The sequence below is a fragment of the Anomaloglossus baeobatrachus genome, chromosome 4 (genome assembly GCF_048569485.1).
Source record: "Anomaloglossus baeobatrachus isolate aAnoBae1 chromosome 4, aAnoBae1.hap1, whole genome shotgun sequence".
NCBI classification, from domain to species: domain Eukaryota; kingdom Metazoa; phylum Chordata; class Amphibia; order Anura; family Aromobatidae; genus Anomaloglossus; species Anomaloglossus baeobatrachus.
This window is the reverse complement of record NC_134356.1, coordinates 640400002-640422922: the sequence shown is the minus strand read 5'-3', so window position 1 is coordinate 640422922 and position 22921 is coordinate 640400002.

Below are 22921 nucleotides of genomic sequence, written 5' to 3'. Positions count from 1 at the left end.
TACTATTGCACGAACAGTTGTCTCCTCCTCACCCAGCATCTTACTAATGGTTTTGTAGCCCATTCCAGCCTTGTGCAGGTCTATGATCTTGTCCCTGACGTCGTTAGAAATCTCTTTGGTCTTGCCCATGTTGTAGAGGTTACAGTCTGACCGATTGAGTCTGTGGACAGGAGACTTTTATATAGGTGACAATGTAAGACAGTGTCTGTAATGCAGGTGTCGCGGGCGGAGGAGGGGACGCTGCGCTCTCCCTCTGCTCGGGTCCGGCTGCCGCTGCTGCTGCGGCCTCTGCTGCTCGGTGGCTCAAGCGATGTGCCGGATCCCGGGGACTCGAGCGGCGCTCCTCGCCCGTGAGTGAAAAGGGGGCTTAGGTTTAGGGGATTTATTGTCCGTGACGCCACCCACGGTTGTGGTGATTGTGTGGACACCACCGCTGCTCTGTATGGGGATCCCGGGAGTGATGGTATGGAGCAGCTAGATGTTGGCCCTCCCCTCCGTGGGTAGGGGGATTGGTGGTCCCGGGGCCCGATGATGGAGAGAGTTAGGATGGCTGACAGACGGGTTATGGGGCCTGTTGAGGTGCAGGGGTGCAGGGGCAGCGCGGTGCCGCACGGCACGGAGGTACTCACTCAGCCCAAGGATGATGACACAGTTCACGGTAAACAAGCGGCTGGTTGGACGGCTCCCTCGGACGGCTGCGGTATTGATGTTCCCTGCAAGTTAGCGGTGACTGTCTCTTCCCTGCACCTAGATACGGTTGTTGGTAGCGATGGATTCCCACCGGTAACCCGCTCTCCAGCTTGGATATGAGCCGGAGGAGCCCCTCTCTTGCCCGCAGGCGCTGGCCCTGAGAAACTGGTGCCTTGGCGGTGGCGGTGTCTCTCCAATATGGTTGGACAGTTGCCTTCAATCAGGACTTAGTTGTTTGGAGACCCAGGAGGTCCCCTTCACTGACGGATTTGGCAAATTCACGGTGACTCCTAGCCTTGCCGGGATCCGAAAGGCCCCTGCCAATGGTGCTGGCTTCTCTTCGTATACCGCTCCGGTACCGCCGGGCCACCACCCGTCCACGGTCCTTTCGGCAACCTCCGATCAGCCTCTCCTGCAAACGGTCACCGCCGTCTGCCAACCTTGCTGTCTCAGTCCGGGGCACACACCCGGACCAACTTCAGGTTCTTAACTGTCACTTTCACTTCCACCTTAACTCCTCTCTCTTGCTCCTCTACCACTTCACTTCTACTCTCAAACTCATCTGCAACTAATCTCCTGGTTTTTCCCGCCTCCAGGGCTGTGAACTCCTCGGTGGGCGGAGCCAACCGCCTGGCCCACCCCCTGGTGTGGACATCAGCCCCTGGAGGAAGGCAACAAGGGTTTTGTGTTCTGACCTTGGTGTTCCTGCAGGGAATGTGGGGTGTGTGGTGGTGTCATGACCTGTGACCCCTGGCTTGCCCAGGGCGTCACACAGGTAATGAGTTAATTAGGAGCATCTAAGTCTCTGTATGAGCCAGAACTCTTAATGGTTGGTAGGGGATCAAATACTTATTTCTCGCTGCAAAAAGCAAATAAATTTGTATAATTTATACAATGTGATTTTCTGGATTTTATTTTGGATATTCTATTTCTCACTCTTAAAATTAACCTACCATTAAAATTATAGACAGTTCATGTTTTTGTCAGTGGGCAAACTTACACAATCAGCAAGGGATCAAATACTTATTTCCTTCACTGTAGTACAAAGCGTATTTACCAATCATAAGTGATAAATGGGGATGACACATGTCGGAACAGCACCGCACGCTTCCATGTATTTAAATAAACAGCTGAGATGAAAATTAAGTCAAAATAACTAGAGATGACAAATGGGTTCCAGTTCTCCCAAAAACAATGACTTCATGGACATGTGTAAGGCCTCAGTGAACAGGAGACTGAGTGACATTACAGGCGTATAGGAGAATGCTTTTCTTCACCTACACCCTTGGAGTATATCGAGTGATCCGCATGCCAAGAATCTATTACAGATAAAGAAAATAGCTCTCCCGCCGTGACCCGCGTGCATGTCAGCTATGTGGTTGCTTGTAGCCGCGGCTAATTGCTCTGTATATATAATGGGGATCAGCTGAAAAACTAAATTGTAGTATTCTGGGTGATGTTTTCAGAGCAAATCACCCGCGGTGACTTCACTTTAATATATCTGGAGATGCCGCTTCTACATGGCGACTCAGGTTTTACAATGTCCTTATCAGATCTCGGTGCTGGGCGGCACGCAGTGGATAGCGGTTTTCCACATTTATTTCAGCATTTCCTATTAAGGAGTTTAGATTATATATAGAGATATATAGACTGTGCGTTTCTAAAGGAAGCATTATGTGATTAAAATAGGTTGCTTTGGTCATTGCTACTTCCTGAGCCTCTCTCAAATCTACATCCATAATTATTATTTATTTTTAGGGCACTGTTGATTCCATGGTGCCGCACATGAGAAGGGATTACATATGATATACAAAGATAAATTTCATTGAATAAACTAACAATTACAGATTGGAACAGAAAGGAGAGGAATCTGCCCATGCGGGCTTATAGTCTACAGGATAATGGGGGAAGGAGACAGTAGGTTGGGGATTATGGCAACTCTAGTGGTGGTGAGGTGGCAGCGAGGACATTGCAGGCTGTAGCTTTCTTGGAGAGATGGGTTTTCAAGTTCCACCTGAAAGATATTGGACACATCGAAGCACGGAATTCCGGAAGAAATCTTGGAGGTGATTGTCTGAGGAACGTACAAGCGTGGAGAAAAGAAGGAGGTCTTAGGCCTTGTGCACACACTGTGTTTTTTTTCTCGAGAATATTCTTTCTGCAGAATTGCTTGAGAAAAACAATGAGCATGTCACTTCTTTTCTGCGGGCACCTGTGTTTTTTGCCATAGATAATGGTAAAAAAACACAGGGACCAACCTGCGGAAAAAACACATCAAAAACGCGGTAAAAATGCATGCGGTTTTTGGTGCTTTTTTTTACCGCAAGTGCGCTAATCTTTCAGACGCTGAAGAAATTTCTTGAGAAAAATCCTTTTTTTAGTGTGAACAGAGCCGACCGGAGATTACTTGTGAGATAATATTGGAGATTAGTTCAGAGAAATATGGAGGAGACAAATTACTCTGTGGGACTTCAGGACCTTGTGATGATCTGACTGTGATGTCACCGTTGGGAGGGATGAAGTAATGGAATGGGAGAGAGACAGATTGCTAAAGACCTCCATGCTTGTCATTACAGCACTCCTTTGAAGTCTGCCAGTGGCCAGGCTTCAAAGGAGACTGTGATTTTTCAATATATACAGCAATGCTGTGGCATTGCTGTATATAGCACAAGTGTTGGAGCGTCAAGTCCCCTAAAGGGACTATTTGGAGCTGTGAAAAGTAAAAAAAAAAAAAAAAATATATATATATATATAAAGAAACATAAAAGTTCACATCACTCCACACTTGCCCAAATAAAAGTAAAGATGATAAAAAATAAAATTCACCTATGTGGTATGGCTGTGTTCTGAAAAGTCTGATCTATGAATATACAGTGTAAATATAATTAACCCGATCACTAAACACTGCAATACCACAAAAAATGCAGTCACATCTATCCCAACATAGTATCAAAAATATGTAGAATCACCCCACAAAAAAAGCCATTACACAGCTCCTTTGACTGAAAAATTAAAACATTACTAGTCTCGAAAAATGGCAACAATCCCCCAAATTTTTTTGAAAACTTCTGACTTTTTTCACCACAAAAATAATGAAAGGTCATTTGTCCCACAAAATGTATACCGTATAAACAATTTCCCCCAAAAAGCATGTTAGATTTGTGGTTTTGTGCCTAGGCCCTTCCTTGCCCTGAACTCACCATGGCTAGTGAGCAGGTCAGCGAGAGCACTAGTCTCACCACTATAATAATGCAACATAAAGTAAGGAAGACAGACAGAGGGAAAATAGACACAAGAAGGAAAACACTCCAGGTTTCTTCAATGCAGCAAAACATCACCGCTGCAATTGTACTGATTCCTCAGCTTCTTGCAGAGACTGGCTCCTTCCAAAATCATCAGCATAACAATAAGATTCTATAACCGGCATCAGATTATAAGACCTGTGACTATTTATCGTGAAGGGGAGTGGTCACAAAGAGCTGCATCTGAGATTAAGGCTACAAAGGATAGCCAGATAGGAAAGAGTCCTTAACCACTACAGCCCAAAAAAAGTAGATTCACTCAAACACAAGATGTAGAACTGTGCATAATACGGCGTTGTGACCTTCTGGTCCCAGACCTGCCAGATGTTTCTCCAGAATGGGACACACCCATGAAAAGGGGAAAGTGTGATGTAATTTATTGTGATAGATCGGGTAAGGGAGTTAGAGCAGATGGAGGATAGCTGATGAGTTCAGTCTTGTTCACACTGAGCTTAGGAAGTGAGAGCAGAAGGATGATATGTCTGATAGGTGCTCTGGAATTTTGGACAGCAGAGAGGTGATATCTGGGCCAGAGGGGTAGATCTGAGTGTCATCAGCGTATAGGTGGTAGTGAAAGCCATTAAACTTTATGAGTTGTCCCAGGCCAAAGTTATAAATGAAGAAGAGTAGGGGTCCCAAGACAGAGTCTTGATGGACACGGACAGAGAGAAGGTGGGATGAAAATGTAGTGAGAGAGTGGGAGACTCTAAATGTGTGGTTAGTTTGGTATGAGGAGATCCAGGAGAGTGCAAGGTCTTTGATGACAAGGGAAGAATAATAGAAGGGAGTGGTTTAATGTGTTGATGGCAGAGGACAGGTCTAGAAGGAGGAGTGTAGAGAAATGTCTGTTACCTTTGACGGTAAGTGTGATGCCCTGGACTAGCCAGGTAGTCACAAACACAACATCACACACACCCCCTCCCCTGGATAGTCTACATCAGTCAAACAAAATCCTTGTTGTCTCCCTCCAGGGTCTGATGTCCACACCAGGTGGGGCGGAGCCAGGCGGTTGGCCCCACCCACCGAGGAGTTCACAGGCCTGGAGGCGGGAAAAAGCAGACAGTTGAGTTTAGGAGTTGAGGAGTGGAGGAAGTTAGAGTTTGGAGTTCAGTGGAAGTGGAGTGAGGAGTTGAGTTTGGAGTGGAGAAACTGCTAGTGTCTGGGTAGGAGCCCAGGCACTGTCAGCAAGGTTGGCAGACGGTGGTGGCCGTCTGCAAGAGTTGGTGCAAGTCAGCAAAACCGTAGGACCGGGGACGGGCGGTGGCCCGCCGGTACCCAACCGGGGAGCAGATTTGCATCAAGCACAAATGCAGGGCCATCGGACCCCGACTAGGCTAGGAGCCGCCGACAACGGTCAAATCCGAGAGTGACCGGAACCCCAGGGGTTTTCTAACACCCAAGACCCGACAGAAGACAACAGTCCACACCGTGAGGATAAACAGCCATCGCCATCGGCTAGAGATCCAAGGGCCAGCGCCTGCGGGCAAAACGGGCTCCTTCGGTACATATACGCCGGGGAGTGGACTACCGTTGGGAAGCTATCGGAGTCAATACATTCTACACAGGTGCAGGGAAAGACAGCCACCATCAACCTGTCCGGGGAGGGCAAAGACACTGTAGCCGGCTGCGGGACCCGTCCATCCAGCTGTTTTGGTTTACCAGAGACTCTGTGAATTTGTGCCTGAGTGAGTTCCCCAGTGCCATCCGGCACCGCGCCGCGCTGCCCCTGCAACCCTGCACCCCAGCTACCCTGCCTCCCCGTACCGCCACCGGGCCCCGGGATCACCAACCCCTACCCACGGGGGGGACAACATCCTAGCTGCTCCCTACCATCGCTCCCGGGAACCCGTCACTAGCAGCGGTGGTGCCCTTTATCACCACGACCTGTGGGTGGCGTCACGAACTATCTCCCAAAACAAACCACCCCCTTTTCACTCGTGGGCGAGGAGCGCTGCTCGAGTCCCCGGGTCCGGCCCACTGCTCGAGCCACTGAGCAGCAGCAGCAGCCGCGGACCCGAGCGTAGCGAGGCGGCCCCTCCGCCCGCGACATAAGCACGTCATTAGTAATTTTAGTTAGTGTCGTTTCAGTGGAGTGATAGGGACAGAAGCCAGATTGTAGGTTGTAAAGACTAAGTTAGATGAGAGATGGAAGGAAAGTTCAGCATGGACATGCTGTTCGATCAGTTTGGAGGGGAAACAATATGGGACAAGAGTTGACATAGAGGTTGAGTCGAAGGAGGTTTTTTTTTTAGGAATGAAGTGATTGTGGCATGTTTGATAGCAGAAGGGAAGGTACAAGAAGTTAATAATAGGTTGAAAAAAAATGGGTAAGCATGGTGGTGAGGCTGTGGAGGAGGTGGATGGGGTCAAGTGCACATGTGATGATGTGTGATTTGGAGAGATGAGATGAGTGAGCTAGGAAGGGAAAGGCAATGGTCAGGGGCATACATATCATTGGTCAAGCTGCCTAGGGCCCAAGAGGTAAGGAGGCCCGTTTCCATATCCAAATCATTTGGAATTTCACATAATGATGTGCTAATGGACTGGAAATTTCTCATATATTGTTCTTGCATAGGGGCCCTTTTCTGTCGTTGTCCGCCAGTGGCAATGGTCTGTTATACATAGAGGTTTTGGTGGTTGAGTAGTAAATATTTCCCTGATTTTATCAATTTTCTGTTTGAAATGTGTGGCAAAGTCTTGTGCAGAGATGAGGGATAAGTGTTGAATAACTATTTGAGGCAACCGGATAGAGAAGATATGCATGGTAGCACAGATTTTGCTGGTTTTCTTTTTTTTTTTTTTTTTGCGGGGGAGCCATAGCCTTTTTCCAGAGCCTTTGTGCTGCCAGTAATGTGAAAGCATCCTTTATTTCCCTTAACAGATGACGGACCTGATTGGGGACTTTTACACCATGTTCCAAATTATTATGCAAATTGGATTAAAGTGTCATAGCGATTATTTTTTTTTTTTTTCCAATGAAACTCATTGATGGTTTTGTGTCTCAGGGTTCTTTGAATCACTGAAATCAATCTCAGATACCTGTGATAATTAGTTTGCCAGGTGGGCCCAATAAAATGAAAAGTGGATGTTCCACAATATTAAGCAGGCCACAGTTTTGAAGTAACATGGGAAAGAAAAGGATCTCTCTGCTGCCGAAAAAAATAAAGTGCAATGCTTTGAACAAGGGATGAAAATATTAGATATTTCCAGAAAACTTAAGCGTGATCATTGTACTGTGAAGAGATTTGGGGCCGAATCTGAGCACATACGTGTTCGTGCTGATAAAGGCAGAATGAGGAAGGTTTCTGCCAGGCAAGTTCATCGGATTAAGAGAGCAGCTGCTAACAATTCAGCAAACAGATATTTGAAGCTGCTGGTGCCTCTGGAGTCCCTCGAACCTCAAGGTGTAGGATCCTTCAGCGGCTTACTGTGGTGCATAAACCTACTATTCAGCCACCCCTAACCAGTGCTCACAAGCAGAAATGGTTGCAGTGGGCCCAGAAATACATGAAGACTAATTTTCAAACAGTCTTGCTTACTGAAGAGTGTTGAGCAACCCTGGATGGTCCAGATGGATGGAGTTGTGGATGGTTGATGGATGGCCGCCATATCTCAACAAGGCTGCGACGTCAGCAAGGTGGAGGAGTCATGTTTTGGGCCGGAATCATAGGAAGACATCTGGTAGGCCCCTTTAGGTTTCCTGAAAGTGTGAAAATGACCTCTGCTAAGTATATAGAGTTTCTGACTGACAACTTTCTTCCATGGTACAAAAAGCAGAAATGTGCCTTCAGATGCAAAATCATCTTCATGCATGACAATGCACCATCTGATGCTGCAAAGAATACCTCTGTGTCATTGGCTACTATGGGCATAAAATGAGATAAACTCATGGTGTGGCCACCATCTTTCCCTAACCTAAACCCTATAAAGAACCTTTGGAGTATCATCAAGCAAAAGATCTATCAGGGTGGGAGGCAGTTCACATCAATACAGTAGCTCTGGGAGACTATTCTGACATCATGCAAAGAATTTCAAGCAGAAACTCTCCACAAACTCACAAGTTCAATGGATGCAAGAATTGTGAAGGTGATATCAAAGAAGGTTTCCTATATTCACATGTAACTTGGCCTGTTAATATGTTTTGGATTTAAATAGCTTTTTATTTCAGTGACTGTGACCTCCTAATCCTGAAAATTCCACAAATGAGCATTTTCAGTTCTTTAAAACATATAAAATGTGTAGAAACTCTCCTGTGCCTAATAATTTAGAACCGTGCATTTTGAGGGTTTTTTTAATTTTGAAGATTATACTGTTATCATTGGAAGGTTTCTTCAATAAAATTTGTTGTATACTCTAACGGGTGATGACTTTTATTAGACTGACTGTCATTTGCACCGGCCATTTAGGGAAATTAGAAAAAAATATAATTTGCATAATAATTTGGAACATGGTGTATAGTTTTGAGTTGAATTGAATGCTATTGGTGACAATTTGGGATACAAAACATTTTGTTTATTAACAAAACATTAGGGTTTCCATCTACATATCTGACATATTTGATTCAGGGGAAACCTCCGACTGATCCATTTACTATAACAAGGTATCAGAGTTAAGGTCGCCTTACACGCAACGACATCGCTAACGAGATGTCGTTGGGGTCACGGAATTCGTGACGCACATCCGGCCTCATTAGCGACGTTGTTGCGTGTGAAACGCAAGAACGACCGTTAACGATCAAAATTACTCACCATATCGTTGATCGTTGACGCGTCATTCCTTTCCCGATTATCGTTGCTGTTGCAGGACACAGGTTGTTCTTTGTCCCTGCGGCAGCACACATCGCTACGTGTGACACCGCAGGAATGAGGAACATCACCTTACCTGTGGCCGCCCGCAATGAGGAAGGAAGGAAGTGGGCGGGGTGTTCGTCCCGCTCATCTCCGCCCCTCCGCTTCTATTGGGCGGCAGCTTAGTGACGCTGCAGTGATGCCGAACGAACCTCCCCTATAGAAAGGAGGCGATTCACCAGCCACAGCGACGTCGCTAGGCAGGTAAGTAGTGTGACGGGTGTAAGCGATGTTGTGCGCCACGGGTAGCGATTTGCCCGTGACGCACAACCGACGGGGTTGGGTACGCTCGCTAGCGTTATCAATAGCGATATCGCTGCGTGTAAAGTGCCCTTTACTCCGGACTCCATTTGGCCTATGTTTCACAGGGTCCTGTTGTTCAAAGCTGCACAAAACTGTATTTTACCGCACTTTTGTGAGAACATGGAAAGAGGGCCGACTAGTCTGGGGGACAATCGCCTCATCGACTATTCAAGACTCTAATTCACATAGGAACAGCGCACTTTAAAAGTTGTTTTTTTAAACATTGATATGAGTGAATAGCGTTACACAAGGCTGGTTGTGTCTGGTATTCCAGCTCACCTCAAGGACATGAATGATGCTGTTTCTGGGTAAAAAGCAGAACATCGTTTTCTAACCCTCAGTCATCCCTTTAATTTGCTCTGATTTGATGAATTTGGGCCAGCACAAAACATGACTGGAAACGAGCAATAAAGACTTTACATTTCTTGTAACAATTATAGTTCTAGCTTTGCAATATAAATGTATCTGAATATAACTATATGTATATCTTGGCGCACGTAGTCTGTTTATGCAGTCTGATTGTAATTTACTTGGCCCGTCATGGTGGAATGGCGCCCGATTATTTATCTATTAAATGTATTAGGTGTACCAAGTAAATTTTTTGTATTTTTTATGATCATAATATCCTGTGTTTGGAATTCAAGCAATTAAAGGAAATGGCTTCACAGCCCTTATAATGAGGTAGACTAAAGGCTGCTTTACACCAGACAATCTATCGTGCGATAGATCGTCGGGGTCACGGTTTTTGTGACGCACATCCGGCATCGCTGGCGATGCTGGCCTGTGTGACACCTCCTAGCGACGCAGTATCGCTCTCAAATCGTGAGTCTTGTACTGGTCGCTAGGTTCCATAATATCGGTCCTGAAATCGGGCGACGGTTGTTCATCGTTCCCGTGGCATCACACGTCGCTCCGTGTGACATCACGGGAGCGATTAATATCGCATACCTGCCTCCCGTGTCAGCCGCCGGCTCTATGTGGAAGGAAGGAGGTGGGCGGGATGTTTACATCCTGCTCATCTCCGCCCCTCCGCTTCTATTGGCCGGCGGCCGTGTGACGTCGCTGTGACGCCGAACGTCCCTCCCACTCCAGGAAGTGGACGTTCGCCGCCCACAGCGAGGTCGGACGGGAGGTGACGGGGGGTTACCGACTTTGTGCGCCACGGGCAGCGATTTGCCCGTGACGCAAAAAGGATGGGGGCGGGTACGATCGATTGTGAAATTGCACAATCGGTCGTACCGTGTAAAGCAGCCTTAAGTGCATAAACTTCACATGTGCTCCTTGCTTTTCAAATGATGTGATAGCATAAAGTACAACTCCAGGGGCATAGATTAGAGGGTTCAGGGGTATTATTCACACCAGGACACTAATGCCTGAGGGGTCCAAAGGCGTATTTTGTTTATAAGAAGACACCAGTATTGTAATGGCACCTAGAAGGTCATAGTCTTGGTAGAGATCTTGGCGCCCAAAGATTTACAGTCATGGCCGAAAGTGTCACTCTTGAAATTGTTCCAGAAAATTAAGTATTTCTCCCAGAAAATATTATGCAATTACACATGTTTTGTCATACACAAGTATTGGAACAACACAAAAAAAAAAACAAAGAAAAAGGCAAATTGGACATAATTTTAACATAACAAACAGAAATGGGCTGGACAAAACTGTTGCCACCTTTCCAAAATTGTGGGTAAACAACTTTGTTTCAAGCATGGTATGCTCGTTCAAACTCACCTGTGGAAAATAACCAAATAACAAGTGTGGGCAATATGAAAATTACACTTGAAACCAGGTAAAAAGGGGAGAAGATGACTCAATCTTTGCATTGTGTATGTGTGTGTGCCAGAATGAACAGAAAGAGGAGAAGAGAATTGTCTGAGGAGTTGAGATCAAAAATTGTTAAAAAATATCAACAATTTTAAAGTTACAAGTCCATCTCCAGAGATCTTGATGTTCACCTGATGTACAATATTGATGCGCAAATTAACCAAGACGAGGTATACAACCTATGGCACTGTCACCCGGTGCAAACTGCAGAAGTGCTCCTGAAAACAACATACTATATGGGGACGGATTGATCTAATAGTGATCGTTTTGTGCCTATCATTCTTCCAAACCCTGTGTAAAGGGGATCTAGCATTTTTAAAACTGTAAACATTTATTTCATCTTTTAAAAAATATTACAAGAATTGGAAAGTCCATAAGGCAATAAAACCACCATGGTTCTGGTTTGTGTGTTTTGAGGCAGCACAGTGCTGGATCCTTTTTTGAACTTTTCTTGCATCTGTTAGAATTTTGGAGGATGATGCCTTAAAACGCTTACACCAGAACCATGGTAGTTTATATTGTCTTATGCATGTTGCATTTTTGTAATGTTTTTTTAAAGAATTACATAAATGTTTATGGTTTTTTAGTGTGGGTCTCACTGTTGTCTCTTTCAGAGTTTAGTAACGGGCTCAGAGCTGAAGTCTCTTTGTTTCATCTGAGGCCTTACATATTAAAAGTTGGAAGTCGCAGGGTTAATGTCTGTTCTCCTTGCCATCAGAAGCTCATTAACTCTGCTCTGATGGTGTTTTCTCTGATGACGTCTTCCGGTCTGAATAAATACCCTCTGCTCCCAGCAGAGGGTGCCGGTTATTCAGTTCAGTCTGGAGCTAGGCCTGGAGTTGTGAGGACATAGTTTTTGCTGCTGGTGGTGTCTGCTATGGTATGTGAAAGCAGCCAGTTTTGTTACTGTCTCCTTTCATTTGTTGCCCCTCCCGGGACCTTTCATTTGTTACCCCTCCCGGGACACCTTTTGTAGTTCCCCGGTGTGGGTTATAGGTGTGTTTGAGTTTTGTTGTTACCCCTGTCTGTCTGTATTTGTTGGTGGGGATTTTGACTTTTGTCCTTGACCTTTCCCTGGGTGGTGAGTTGTGGTGGGGGGTCTTACCATCAGGGTCAAGGACAGAAGATAGGGAGACACTGGGAGCTCAGACCTCACTACCTTCAAGTGTACCTCTGAGTTGAGGGATATGCTAGGGTACGCTTAGTCTGAGGCCCAGCACAGGGGCTCCCTTCAGCTCAATTTTCTCTTTTTTTACATGACCAGTGCACACTTGTCTTAATCTTGGAGGTGTTAGCCAGATTTTTTTTTTTTAGTTTTGTCCTAAAACTAATAAGATATTGTCCTTTTTACCCAATGTGGTGAATACCACAAAAGAAAACGAATCGAAATAGTAATATTGCTTTTTTGGGGGTCACTTTGCCTCCAAACAAAAATGGAATAAAAAGAGATCAGAAAGTCATATGCAGCCCAAAATGCTACCAATAAAAATAAGCCATGCTACAACTCTATGGACCGAAAAATGAAAACGTTACAGCCCTTGGAAGGGGAAGAAGGAGAAATCAAAATTGAAGAGGGGCCAAGTGGGACTCTGCCCTGCAATAATCCTGAAGTAGTTCTTGGACAAAATGGTAAATTCTTTTCCAAGTTTTGTAATCAGATTTGAGTAAATCCTGAGTTTCACCTTCATTGGTTTTTGTCGTCACTAGTAAACTTTTCCTAATATGACAGGAGCTAAACGAGAGTTTACTAAGAAATGGTAGGAATTAGTCACTGCATAAGGAAACACTTACTGGGAAAATAAGGATTATACTCCATAGAGCATGTCTCTGGTCGATGTCAAAACCGTCCAAGGCAGCTCGCGCCTTTGCTCAGGGTCCTGAGAGTATCTAAAGAGGCATCGTACCTTTCAGAGAAAACCTCACTGTTCACGGTGACATGGGCTGTCGAAAACAGGAAATGACTTGTCTTATTAGCAGACTTATTAGTCCACTGATGGGAAAAACTACGGAGGTCTGTAAAAACAAAAATGTTCTCAAAATACCTTACTTTGCAAGGAAAAGTTGCTTCACATACTTTTTAAAAAAAAAAGTCCCTCACAAGGATTGTACATGGGTAAAGGTGTCGTGGGTGGTATGACCACAGCATTGAATATGAAGAAGGATTTAATCCCTTAATGACCGCGGGCAGTAATATTACGTCCTAGCTGTCATAGAGTAAATCCCCGCAGGCTGCTGCAAGCAGCCTGCAGCAATCAGCGCGCATGTCAGCTGATTTGTACAGCTGACATGTGTGCCTGCCAGGCACGATTGGAATCGCATTCCGCCCATGCCTTTTAACCCCTTAAAGAGCACTGTCAATATGTGACAGCACCATTATAATCGCGATCGCGCTAAAACTTTACTTACAGCCCAACACCGGAAGTCACATGACATGATCACGTGGATCCAATGGTCGTCATGATAGCACAGGATCATGTGATGACTAGAGATGAGCGAACCGGTCCCGGTTCGGCTCGAGGTCGGTTCGCCGAACGGAGGTCCCGTTCGAGTTCGGCTCGTCGAACGTTCGACGAACCGAACTCGAGCCAATAGGAAACAATGGCAGGCAATCACAAACACAGAAAAACACCTAGAAAACACCCTCAAAGGTGTCCAAAAGGTCACAAACAACTCACAACACATGGGAAAGTGACAAGGACATATACTCATGTGAAAACAAAAGAGCTGGACAAGGAAAAAGAGGAGGAGACACAGATATATGAGTATATGCAAGGAAACATCGATTCCATTATTGTGCAACTTGAGCCCTGCTCATTTTAGGCTTCCAATCTTGATAAATTGCCTGAGCTCGCCACGTACGCCTTGGGGATCTTGTCGTGTCCTGCAGCCAGCGTTCTCTCGGAACCTGTCTTCAGTGCTGCTGGGGGTCTGCTGGCAGATAAGCACACATGTCTGTCCACTGACAATGTAGACATGGCTCTCAGAGGACTTTTCTTCCCCTGGGTCAGCCAGGGGACAGGAAAGGCACGCGTATTTTTGAGAGTGCTTCATGCAAAGCATCTTTTTCTTTTTCAAAAGGGGGCTCAACCGATGCCAGTCAAGTGGGGTGTGTGTGGCCCAGTTAGTGGCAACGAGAGAGACTGTGGTTGGAGTCCCCTCGCTGTGTTTCTAAAAGAACCAAGATGAACAAGTCATGGCTCTCAGAGGACTTTTCTTCCCCTGGGTCAGCCAGGGGACGGGAAAGGCACGCGTATTTTTGAGAGTGCTTCATGCAAAGCATCTTTTTCATTTTGAAAAGGGGCATCAACTGATGTCAGTCAAGTGGGGTGTGTGTGGCCCAATTAGTGGCAACGAGGGAGACTGTGGTTGGAGTCCCCTCGCTGTGTTTCTAAAAGAACCAAAATGAACAAATCATGGCTCTCAGAGGACTTTTCTTCCCCTGGGTCAGCCAGGGGACGGGAAAGGCACGCGTATTTTTGAGAGTGCTTCCTGCAAAGCATCTTTTTCTTTTTCAAAAGGGGGCTCAACCGATGCCAGTCAAGTGGGGTGTGTGTGGCCCAGTTAGTGGCAACGAGGGAGACTGTGGTTGGAGTCCCCTCGGTGTGTTTCTAAAAGAACCAAGATGAACAAGTCATGGCTCTGAGGACTTTTCTTCCCCTGGGTCAGCCAGGGGACGGGAAAGGCACGCGTATTTTTGAGAGTGCTTCATGCAAAGCATCTTTTTCTTTTTCAAAAGGGGGCTCAACCGATGCCAGTCAAGTGGGGTGTGTGTGGCCCAGTTAGTGGAAACGAGGGAGACTGTGGTTGGAGTCCCCTCGCTGTGTCTCTAAAAGAACCAAGATGAACAAGTCATGGCTCTCAGAGGACTTTTCTTCCCCTGGGTCAGCCAGGGGACGGGAAAGGCACGCGTATTTTTGAGAGTGCTTCATGCAAAGCATCTTTTTCTTTTTCAAAAGGGGGCTCAACCGATGCCAGTCAAGTGGGGTGTGTGTGGCCCAGTTAGTGGAAACGAGGGAGACTGTGGTTGGAGTCCCCTCGCTGTGTCTCTAAAAGAACCAAGATGAACAAGTCATGGCTCTCAGAGGACTTTTCTTCCCCTGGGTCAGCCAGGGGACGGGAAAGGCAAGCGTATTTTTGAGAGTGCTTCATGCAAAGCATCTTTTTCTTTTTCAAAAGGGGGCTCAACCGATGCCAGTCAAGTGGGGTGTGTGTGGCCCAGTTAGTGGAAACGAGGGAGACTGTGGTTGGAGTCCCCTCGCTGTGTCTCTAAAAGAACCAAGATGAACAAGTCATGGCTCTGAGGACTTTTCTTCCCCTTGGTCAGCCAGGGGACGGGAAAGGCACGCGTATTTTTGAGAGTGCTTCATGCAAAGCATCTTTTTCTTTTTCAAAAGGGGGCTCAACCGATGCCAGTCAAGTGGGGTGTGTGTGGCCCAGTTAGTGGAAACGAGGGAGACTGTGGTTGGAGTCCCCTCGCTGTGTCTCTAAAAGAACCAAGATGAACAAGTCATGGCTCTCAGAGGACTTTTCTTCCCCTGGGTCAGCCAGGGGACGGGAAAGGCAAGCGTATTTTTGAGAGTGCTTCATGCAAAGCATCTTTTTCATTTTGAAAAGGGGCATCAACTGATGTCAATCAAGAGGGGTGTGTGTGGCCCATTTAGTGGAAACGAGGGAGACTGTGGTTGGAGTCCCCTCGCTGTGTCTCTAAAAGAACCAAGATGAACAAGTCATGGCTCTGAGGACTTTTCTTCCCCTGGGTCAGCCAGGGGACGGGAAAGGCACGCGTATTTTTGAGAGTGCTTCATGCAAAGCATCTTTTTCTTTTTCAAAAGGGGGCTCAACCGATGCCAGTCAAGTGGGGTGTGTGTGGCCCAGTTAGTGGAAACGAGGGAGACTGTGGTTGGAGTCCCCTCGCTGTGTCTCTAAAAGAACCAAGATGAACAAGTCATGGCTCTCAGAGGACTTTTCTTCCCCTGGGTCAGCCAGGGGACGGGAAAGGCAAGCGTATTTTTGAGAGTGCTTCATGCAAAGCATCTTTTTCATTTTGAAAAGGGGGGGTCAACCGATGCCAGTCAAGTGGGGTGTGTGTGGCCCAGTTAGTGGCAACGAGGGAGACTGTGGTTGGAGTCCCCTCGCTGTGTTTCTAAAAGAACCAAGATGAACAAGTCATGGCTCTGAGGACTTTTCTTCCCCTGGGTCACCCAGGGGACGGGAAAGGCACGCGTATTTTTGAGAGTGCTTCATGCAAAGCATCTTTTTCTTTTTCAAAAGGGGGCTCAACCGATGCCAGTCAAGTGGGGTGTGTGTGGCCCAGTTAGTGGAAACGAGGGAGACTGTGGTTGGAGTCCCCTCGCTGTGTCTCTAAAAGAACCAAGATGAACAAGTCATGGCTCTCAGAGGACTTTTCTTCCCCTGGGTCAGCCAGGGGACGGGAAAGGCAAGCGTATTTTTGAGAGTGCTTCATGCAAAGCATCTTTTTCTTTTTCAAAAGGGGGCTCAACCGATGCCAGTCAAGTGGGGTGTGTGTGGCCCAGTTAGTGGCAACGAGGGAGACTGTGGTTGGAGTCCCCTCGCTGTGTTTCTAAAAGAACCAAGATGAACAAGTCATGGCTCTGAGGACTTTTCTTCCCCTGGGTCAGCCAGGGGACGGGAAAGGCACGCATATTTTTGAGAGTGCTTCATGCAAAGCATCTTTTTCTTTTTCAAAAGGGGGCTCAACCGATGCCAGTCAAGTGGGGTGTGTGTGGCCCAGTTAGTGGAAACGAGGGAGACTGTGGTTGGAGTCCCCTCGCTGTGTCTCTAAAAGAACCAAGATGAACAAGTCATGGCTCTCAGAGGACTTTTCTTCCCCTGGGTCAGCCAGGGGACGGGAAAGGCACGCGTATTTTTGAGAGTGCTTCATGCAAAGCATCTTTTTCTTTTTCAAAAGGGGGCTCAACCGATGCCAGTCAAGTGGGGTGTGTGTGGCCCAGTTAGTGGAAACGAGGGAGACTGTGGTTGGAGTCCCCTCGCTGTGTTTTACATGCTTTTAGAAGGGCATGACATGGCTTGGAGGTTGACTTTCATCATCTGCAAACTGTTGGCTACCAAAATGCTGCCTTTCCAACAACTGTGGTTATAGACAATGAGGAACATACTGATGAAGATGAGACGCAGATACCCAATTGGGATGACAACTTAAATATTCGGTCAGGGCAAGAAGAGGCTCGGTCTGAGGGGGAGGGGAGTGCAAACACAACAATTGATGATGAAGTTCTAGATCCCACCTACTGTCAACCCACAGTCAGACACTCGAGGAGGTCAACAGAGGCGGTGGAGGAGGATGCAACCGACGTCGAAGTAACCTTGCGCCTTCCTGGACACAGTCGGAGCACTGGTAGCACGTCTACAATTGCATCCTCAGCCACCACTCTGCCTCTGAGCATTATTCGGGGTGGATCAACAGGTCGCATGGCCTCTAAGCCTTGCCTAGCCTGGTCCTTTTTTGACATAAAAAAAGATCGCCCAAATTATGTGATCTGTAACATTTGGCATGGTTATCTTACTAGAGGTCAAAACCTCAGCAGTTTGACAACTTCTTCCATGAATCGTCACATGAATAAATATCATATGGCCTGGTGGGAAGCTCACCGTGCTGCAATGCGGCCTAGCGGAGCCAACCATCCACCGCCTGCCCCTTCCAGTGCATCCGCGCGCTCGTCATCTTCTAGGACTGTGGGGACAGCTGTCACACCTGTTTTTCCACCCACAACTTCCACCACTGTAACCGCAACAGGCAGTTTGCTTGGTAGGTCGTCAGTTGGTTTGGAAGGGGAAACAAGTGATTGTGTACAGCTCTCTCAAACATCGATAGCACCAACGTTGGATGAAGGCAACATCATGTCTCCGCCTGCACTTTCCTCACAAACCTGCATTTTTCAAGGGACACCCTACTCAACACCGTCTACACACAGCAGCCAGATCTCTGTCCCTCAGATGTGGTGAAATAAAAGGCCACTTCCTGCGACCCATGACAAAGCTAAGAGGTTGACTCTATCCCTCTGTAAGCTGTTGGCTACCGAAATGCTGCCTTTCCGCCTAGTGGACACACAGGATTTTAGAGACCTTATGTCTGTCGCTGTGCCCCAGTACCAGATGCCTAGTCGCCACTACTTCTCTAAGAAAGGTGTGCCCGCGCTACACCAGCATGTTACACACAACATCACCGCTTCCTTGAGAAACTCTGTGTGTGAACGGGTGCATTTCACCACAGATACTTGGACCAGTAAGCATGGACAGGGACGTTACATGTCGCTGACTGGCCACTGGGTAACTATGGTGATTGATGGTGAAGGGTCTGCTGCACAAGTCTTGCCGTCCCCACGACTTGTGTGTCAATCCTCTGTCTGTCCAAGTTCCGCCACTGCTTCTGCATCCTCCACCTCATCTGGGTCCTCCACCTCCGCCCCAAGCCTGCCTGGTCAGGCCACCAGCGTTCTCACTGCGCAGAAGGAATCACGCACCCCTCATTACTATGCTGGCAGCAGAGCGCACCGGCATCAGGCGGTCTTTAGCTTGACATGTCTTGGGAATAAGAGTCACACAGCTGAGGAGTTGTGGTCAGCTCTGCGGTCCGAGTTTAATAAATGGTTGTCTCCACTCAACCTGCAGCCTGGTAAGGCCGTGTGCGACAATGCTGCAAACCTGGGTGCGGCCCTTCGCCTGGGCAAGGTGACACACGTACCTTGTATGGCTCACGTGTTGAACCTTGTCGTCCAGCAATTTTTAACACACTATCCCGGCCTAGATGGCCTTCTGAACAGGGCACGAAAACTGTCTGCTCACTTCCGCCGTTCAAGCGCCGCAGCTGAGCGACTTGCATCGCTCCAGAAGTCTTTCGGCCTGCCGGTTCATCGCCTGAAATGCGATGTGGCGACACGCTGGAATTCAACTCTCCACATGTTACAGCGACTGTGGCAGCACCGCAGAGCCCTGGTGCAATACGTCATGACGTATAGCCTGGGCCAACGAGATGCAGAGGTGGGGCAGATCACCCTGATGGAGTGGTCTCAGATCAAGGACCTAGGCACCCTTCTGCACAGTTTCGACATGGCGACGAATATGTTTAGCGCTGACAATGCCATTATCAGCATGATGATTCCAGTCATTTACATGCTGGAGCACACGCTAAACACTATTCGGAGTCAGGGGGTGGGACAACAGGAAGGGGAGGAACTACAGGAGGATTCATATGCGCAAGACACAACAACATCACCAAGGTCCAGACGTTCATCATCACCAACGCGGCAGGCATGGGACCATGGGGGACAGGGATCAACAAGGGCGCATGGTAGCAGGCGAGATGTTGAGGAAGGTGCAGGAGGACATGAAGATATGGAGGACGAACTGTCCATGGACATGGAAGACTCAGCAGATGAGGGGGACCTTGGTCAAATTTCAGTTGAAAGAGGTTGGGGGGAGATGTCAGAGGAAGAAAGAACAGTTAGCACCTCTATGCCACAAACACAGCGTGGACATGGTCCGCATGGCTGCGCAAGACACATGAGTGCCTTCTTGTTGCACTACCTCCAACATGACCCTCGTATTGTCAAAATTAGAAGTGATGATGACTACTGGCTTGCCACACTATTAGATCCCCGGTACAAGTCCAAATTTTGTGACATAATTCCAGCCATAGAAAGGGACGCACGTATGCAGGAGTATCAGCAGAAGCTGTTACTCGATCTTAGATCCGCTTTTCCACCAAACAACCGTGCAGGTGCAGGGAGGGAATCTCCGAGTTGTAACTTGACAAACATGGGACGGTCTCGTCATCTTCAACAGTCTACACGTACCAGTAGGACCGTATCTGGTGCTGGTAACAGCAATTTAATGGAATCTTTTCATAATTTTTTTAGACCCTCCTTTGCAAGGCCACCAGAGACAACAAGTCTGACACATAGTCAACGGCTGGAGAGGATGATACAGGAGTATCTACAAATGAACATCGATGCCATGACTTTGCAAATAGAGCCTTGCTCATTTTGGGCTTCAAATCTAGAAAAATGGCCAGAGCTATCCAGTTACGCCTTGGAGATTTTGTCGTGTCCAGCTGCCAGCGTTGTCTCTGAACGTGTCTTCAGTGCTGCTGGGTGTGTGCTGACAGATAAGCGCACGCGTCTGTCCAGTGACAATGTGGACAGACTGACGTTCATCAAAATTAACAAGTCATGGATCCAGAAGGAATTTACAACCCCTGCGTCATCCTGGGGAGAGTAAATGCTTGTGGATTTGGAATGTGCTTGATGCAAATCTAGCTGTGAAGTGTACAACTAGGGCACAACTGCTGCCACTGAATGGGTGGGTGTGTGTGGGGCACAATTTTTGGAAAAAAGGGAGGCTCCGCTTTGAGTAACCCTTGCTTACATTGTTTTTAAAAGAAGCCAAGATGACCAAGTCATGGTTCAGCAAAGACTTTATCTACCTACCCCGGTGTCATGCTGGGGACGGTTAATTATGGCGTATTTTTGAATGTGCTTGATGCAAATCAAAACATCCTGTTTGCAACTAGGGCACAAGTGCTGCCACTGATGGGGTGTCTGTGTGCCCAATTTTTGGAAAAAAGGTAGACTCCGCTTGGAGTAACCCTTGCTTGCTGTGTTTTTTAAAAATGATACAAGATGAACAGATCTGAAGGCAAGATGAAGGCAACATCATGTCTCCGCCTGCACTTTCCTCACAAACCTGCATTTTTCCAGGGACACCCTACTCAACACCGTCTACAGACAGCAGCCAGATCTCTGTCCCTCAGATGTGGTCAAATAAAAGGCCACTTACTGCGACCCATGACAAAGCTAAGTGGTTGACTCTATCCCTCTGTAAGCTGTTGGCTACCGAAATGCTGCCTTTACGCCTAGTGGACACACAGGATTTTACAGACCTTATGTCTGTCGCTGTGCCCCAGTACCAGATGCCCAATCACCACTGCTTCTCCAAGAAAAGCATGCCCGCGCTACACCAGCATGTCGCACACAACATCACCACTTCCTTGAGAAAATCTGTGTGCGACAGGGTGCATTTCAACACAGATACTTGGACCAGTAAGCATAGACAGGGTCATTACATGTCACTGACTGGGCACTGGCAAACTATGGTGAGAGATGGAGAAGGGTCTGCTGTACAAGTCTTGCCGTCCCCACGAGTTGTTTCAATCCTTCTTCTGTATGTAGAAGTTAATACACTGCTTCTGCCTCTTCAACCTCGTGTGGGTCCTCCACCTTGGCGCAAACCCTGTGTGGTCAGGCCACCCTTCCTTGCAACTGCGCACAAGGACTACCACACACCTCCTTACTATGCTGGCAGCAGAGCTCAATGCCATCAGGCGGTCAAAGTTTTACTTTGAAATGTATGTGAAATGTGAGTCACACCGCTATTCCAGAGAATAGTAGTCAGGCAGGGTCAAAACATTAATTGAGGAACAGGAACACAATGGGACGGCCAGGACTTAATCAGAAAACAAGCAGAGGTGAAATGCGGATCGGCCAACAAGGTACATAAACAGCAAGCAGGAAAAGTAGTCAGGTAACAAGCACACAAAATCATAAAACTGAACTGGGGGTAAAATTAACCAGAGGTTCATAGCTATGTCTGGCAGTGGTCTGCAGACAGGATGGGCATAAAAAAGGGTGTGGTGTCTTCCCATTGGTTGTAGCTGAATGATGGTATTTCATCTGTGAGATACCCACCAGCTACATTCAGCCAGAGATTCTGCATCTGTCAAGGTAATGCAGCCCAGTGGGTGAGCATAACCTGCATCCACCTGCGCCGCTGGCATCGACTACTCTCCCATCATCAGCACTATTCATGAAAGGAACACGTTGTCACCTGGCGACCGGAGTACAAATTGACGGAGCGGACTCCGTTGGTGACTTAACAGCCGTGTGCGGCAATGATGCAAACCTGGCTGCGGGCCATCCTCAGGGCAATGTGACACACGTGCCTTGTATGGCTCACGTGTTGAACCGAATTCTCCAGCAATTTTTAAAACACCATCACGGCCTACATGGCCTTGTGCAGCGTGCACGCTCGCTATGTGCTCACTTCCATCGTGCGCACACAGCAGCTCAACAACTTTCATCACTCCGGAAGTCTTAGGGTCTGGCAGTTAAACGCCTGAAATGCGATGTTCCGACACGCAGGAATTGGAATCTGCACATGTTGCAGCGTGTGTGGCAGCACCGCAGAGCCCTGCTGAAATACGGTATGACATATATCCTGGGATAACTTGATCCAGAGGTGGTGCAGATCACGCTGCTGGAGTGGTGTCAGATCAAGGACCTATGCACCCTGCTACACAGTTCACAAATGTCGACGAAGATGTTTAGCACTGGCAATGTCATTCTCAGCGTGACAATTCTGGTCATCTACATGATGGAGCACACTGTAATTATTATTCGGAGTCAGGTGTTGGGACAAGAGGAAGGGGAGGAAGTACAGGAGGAGTCATATGCGGAAGGGATAACAAGATCTACAAGGTCCAGATGGTCAGCGGCACCTATGCGGCAGTCATGGTGAGGGAGAGGGATTAACAAGGGCGCATAGTATCAGCAAAAAGTGTTGATGAAAGTCCAGGAGCCCATGAAGAAATGGAGGACGAACTGGCGATGGGCATGGAAGACTCAGCAGATGAGTGAGAGCTTGCTCACATTTCGGTTGTGCGAGGTTGTGGGGAGAGGGCAGAGGAAGGAGGCACGATTCTCACCTCTCTGCCACCAACACACCAAGGACTTGGTCCTCCTGGATGCACAAGACACATGAGCGCCTTCTTGCTGCACTACCTACAACATGACCCTCGGATTGTATGAATTTGAAGTAATCCTGAATACTGGGTTGCCACACTGTTAGATCCCCGGTACAAGACAAAATTTGGCGAACTAATTCCTGCCATAGAAAGGGACGCACGTATACAGGAGTATC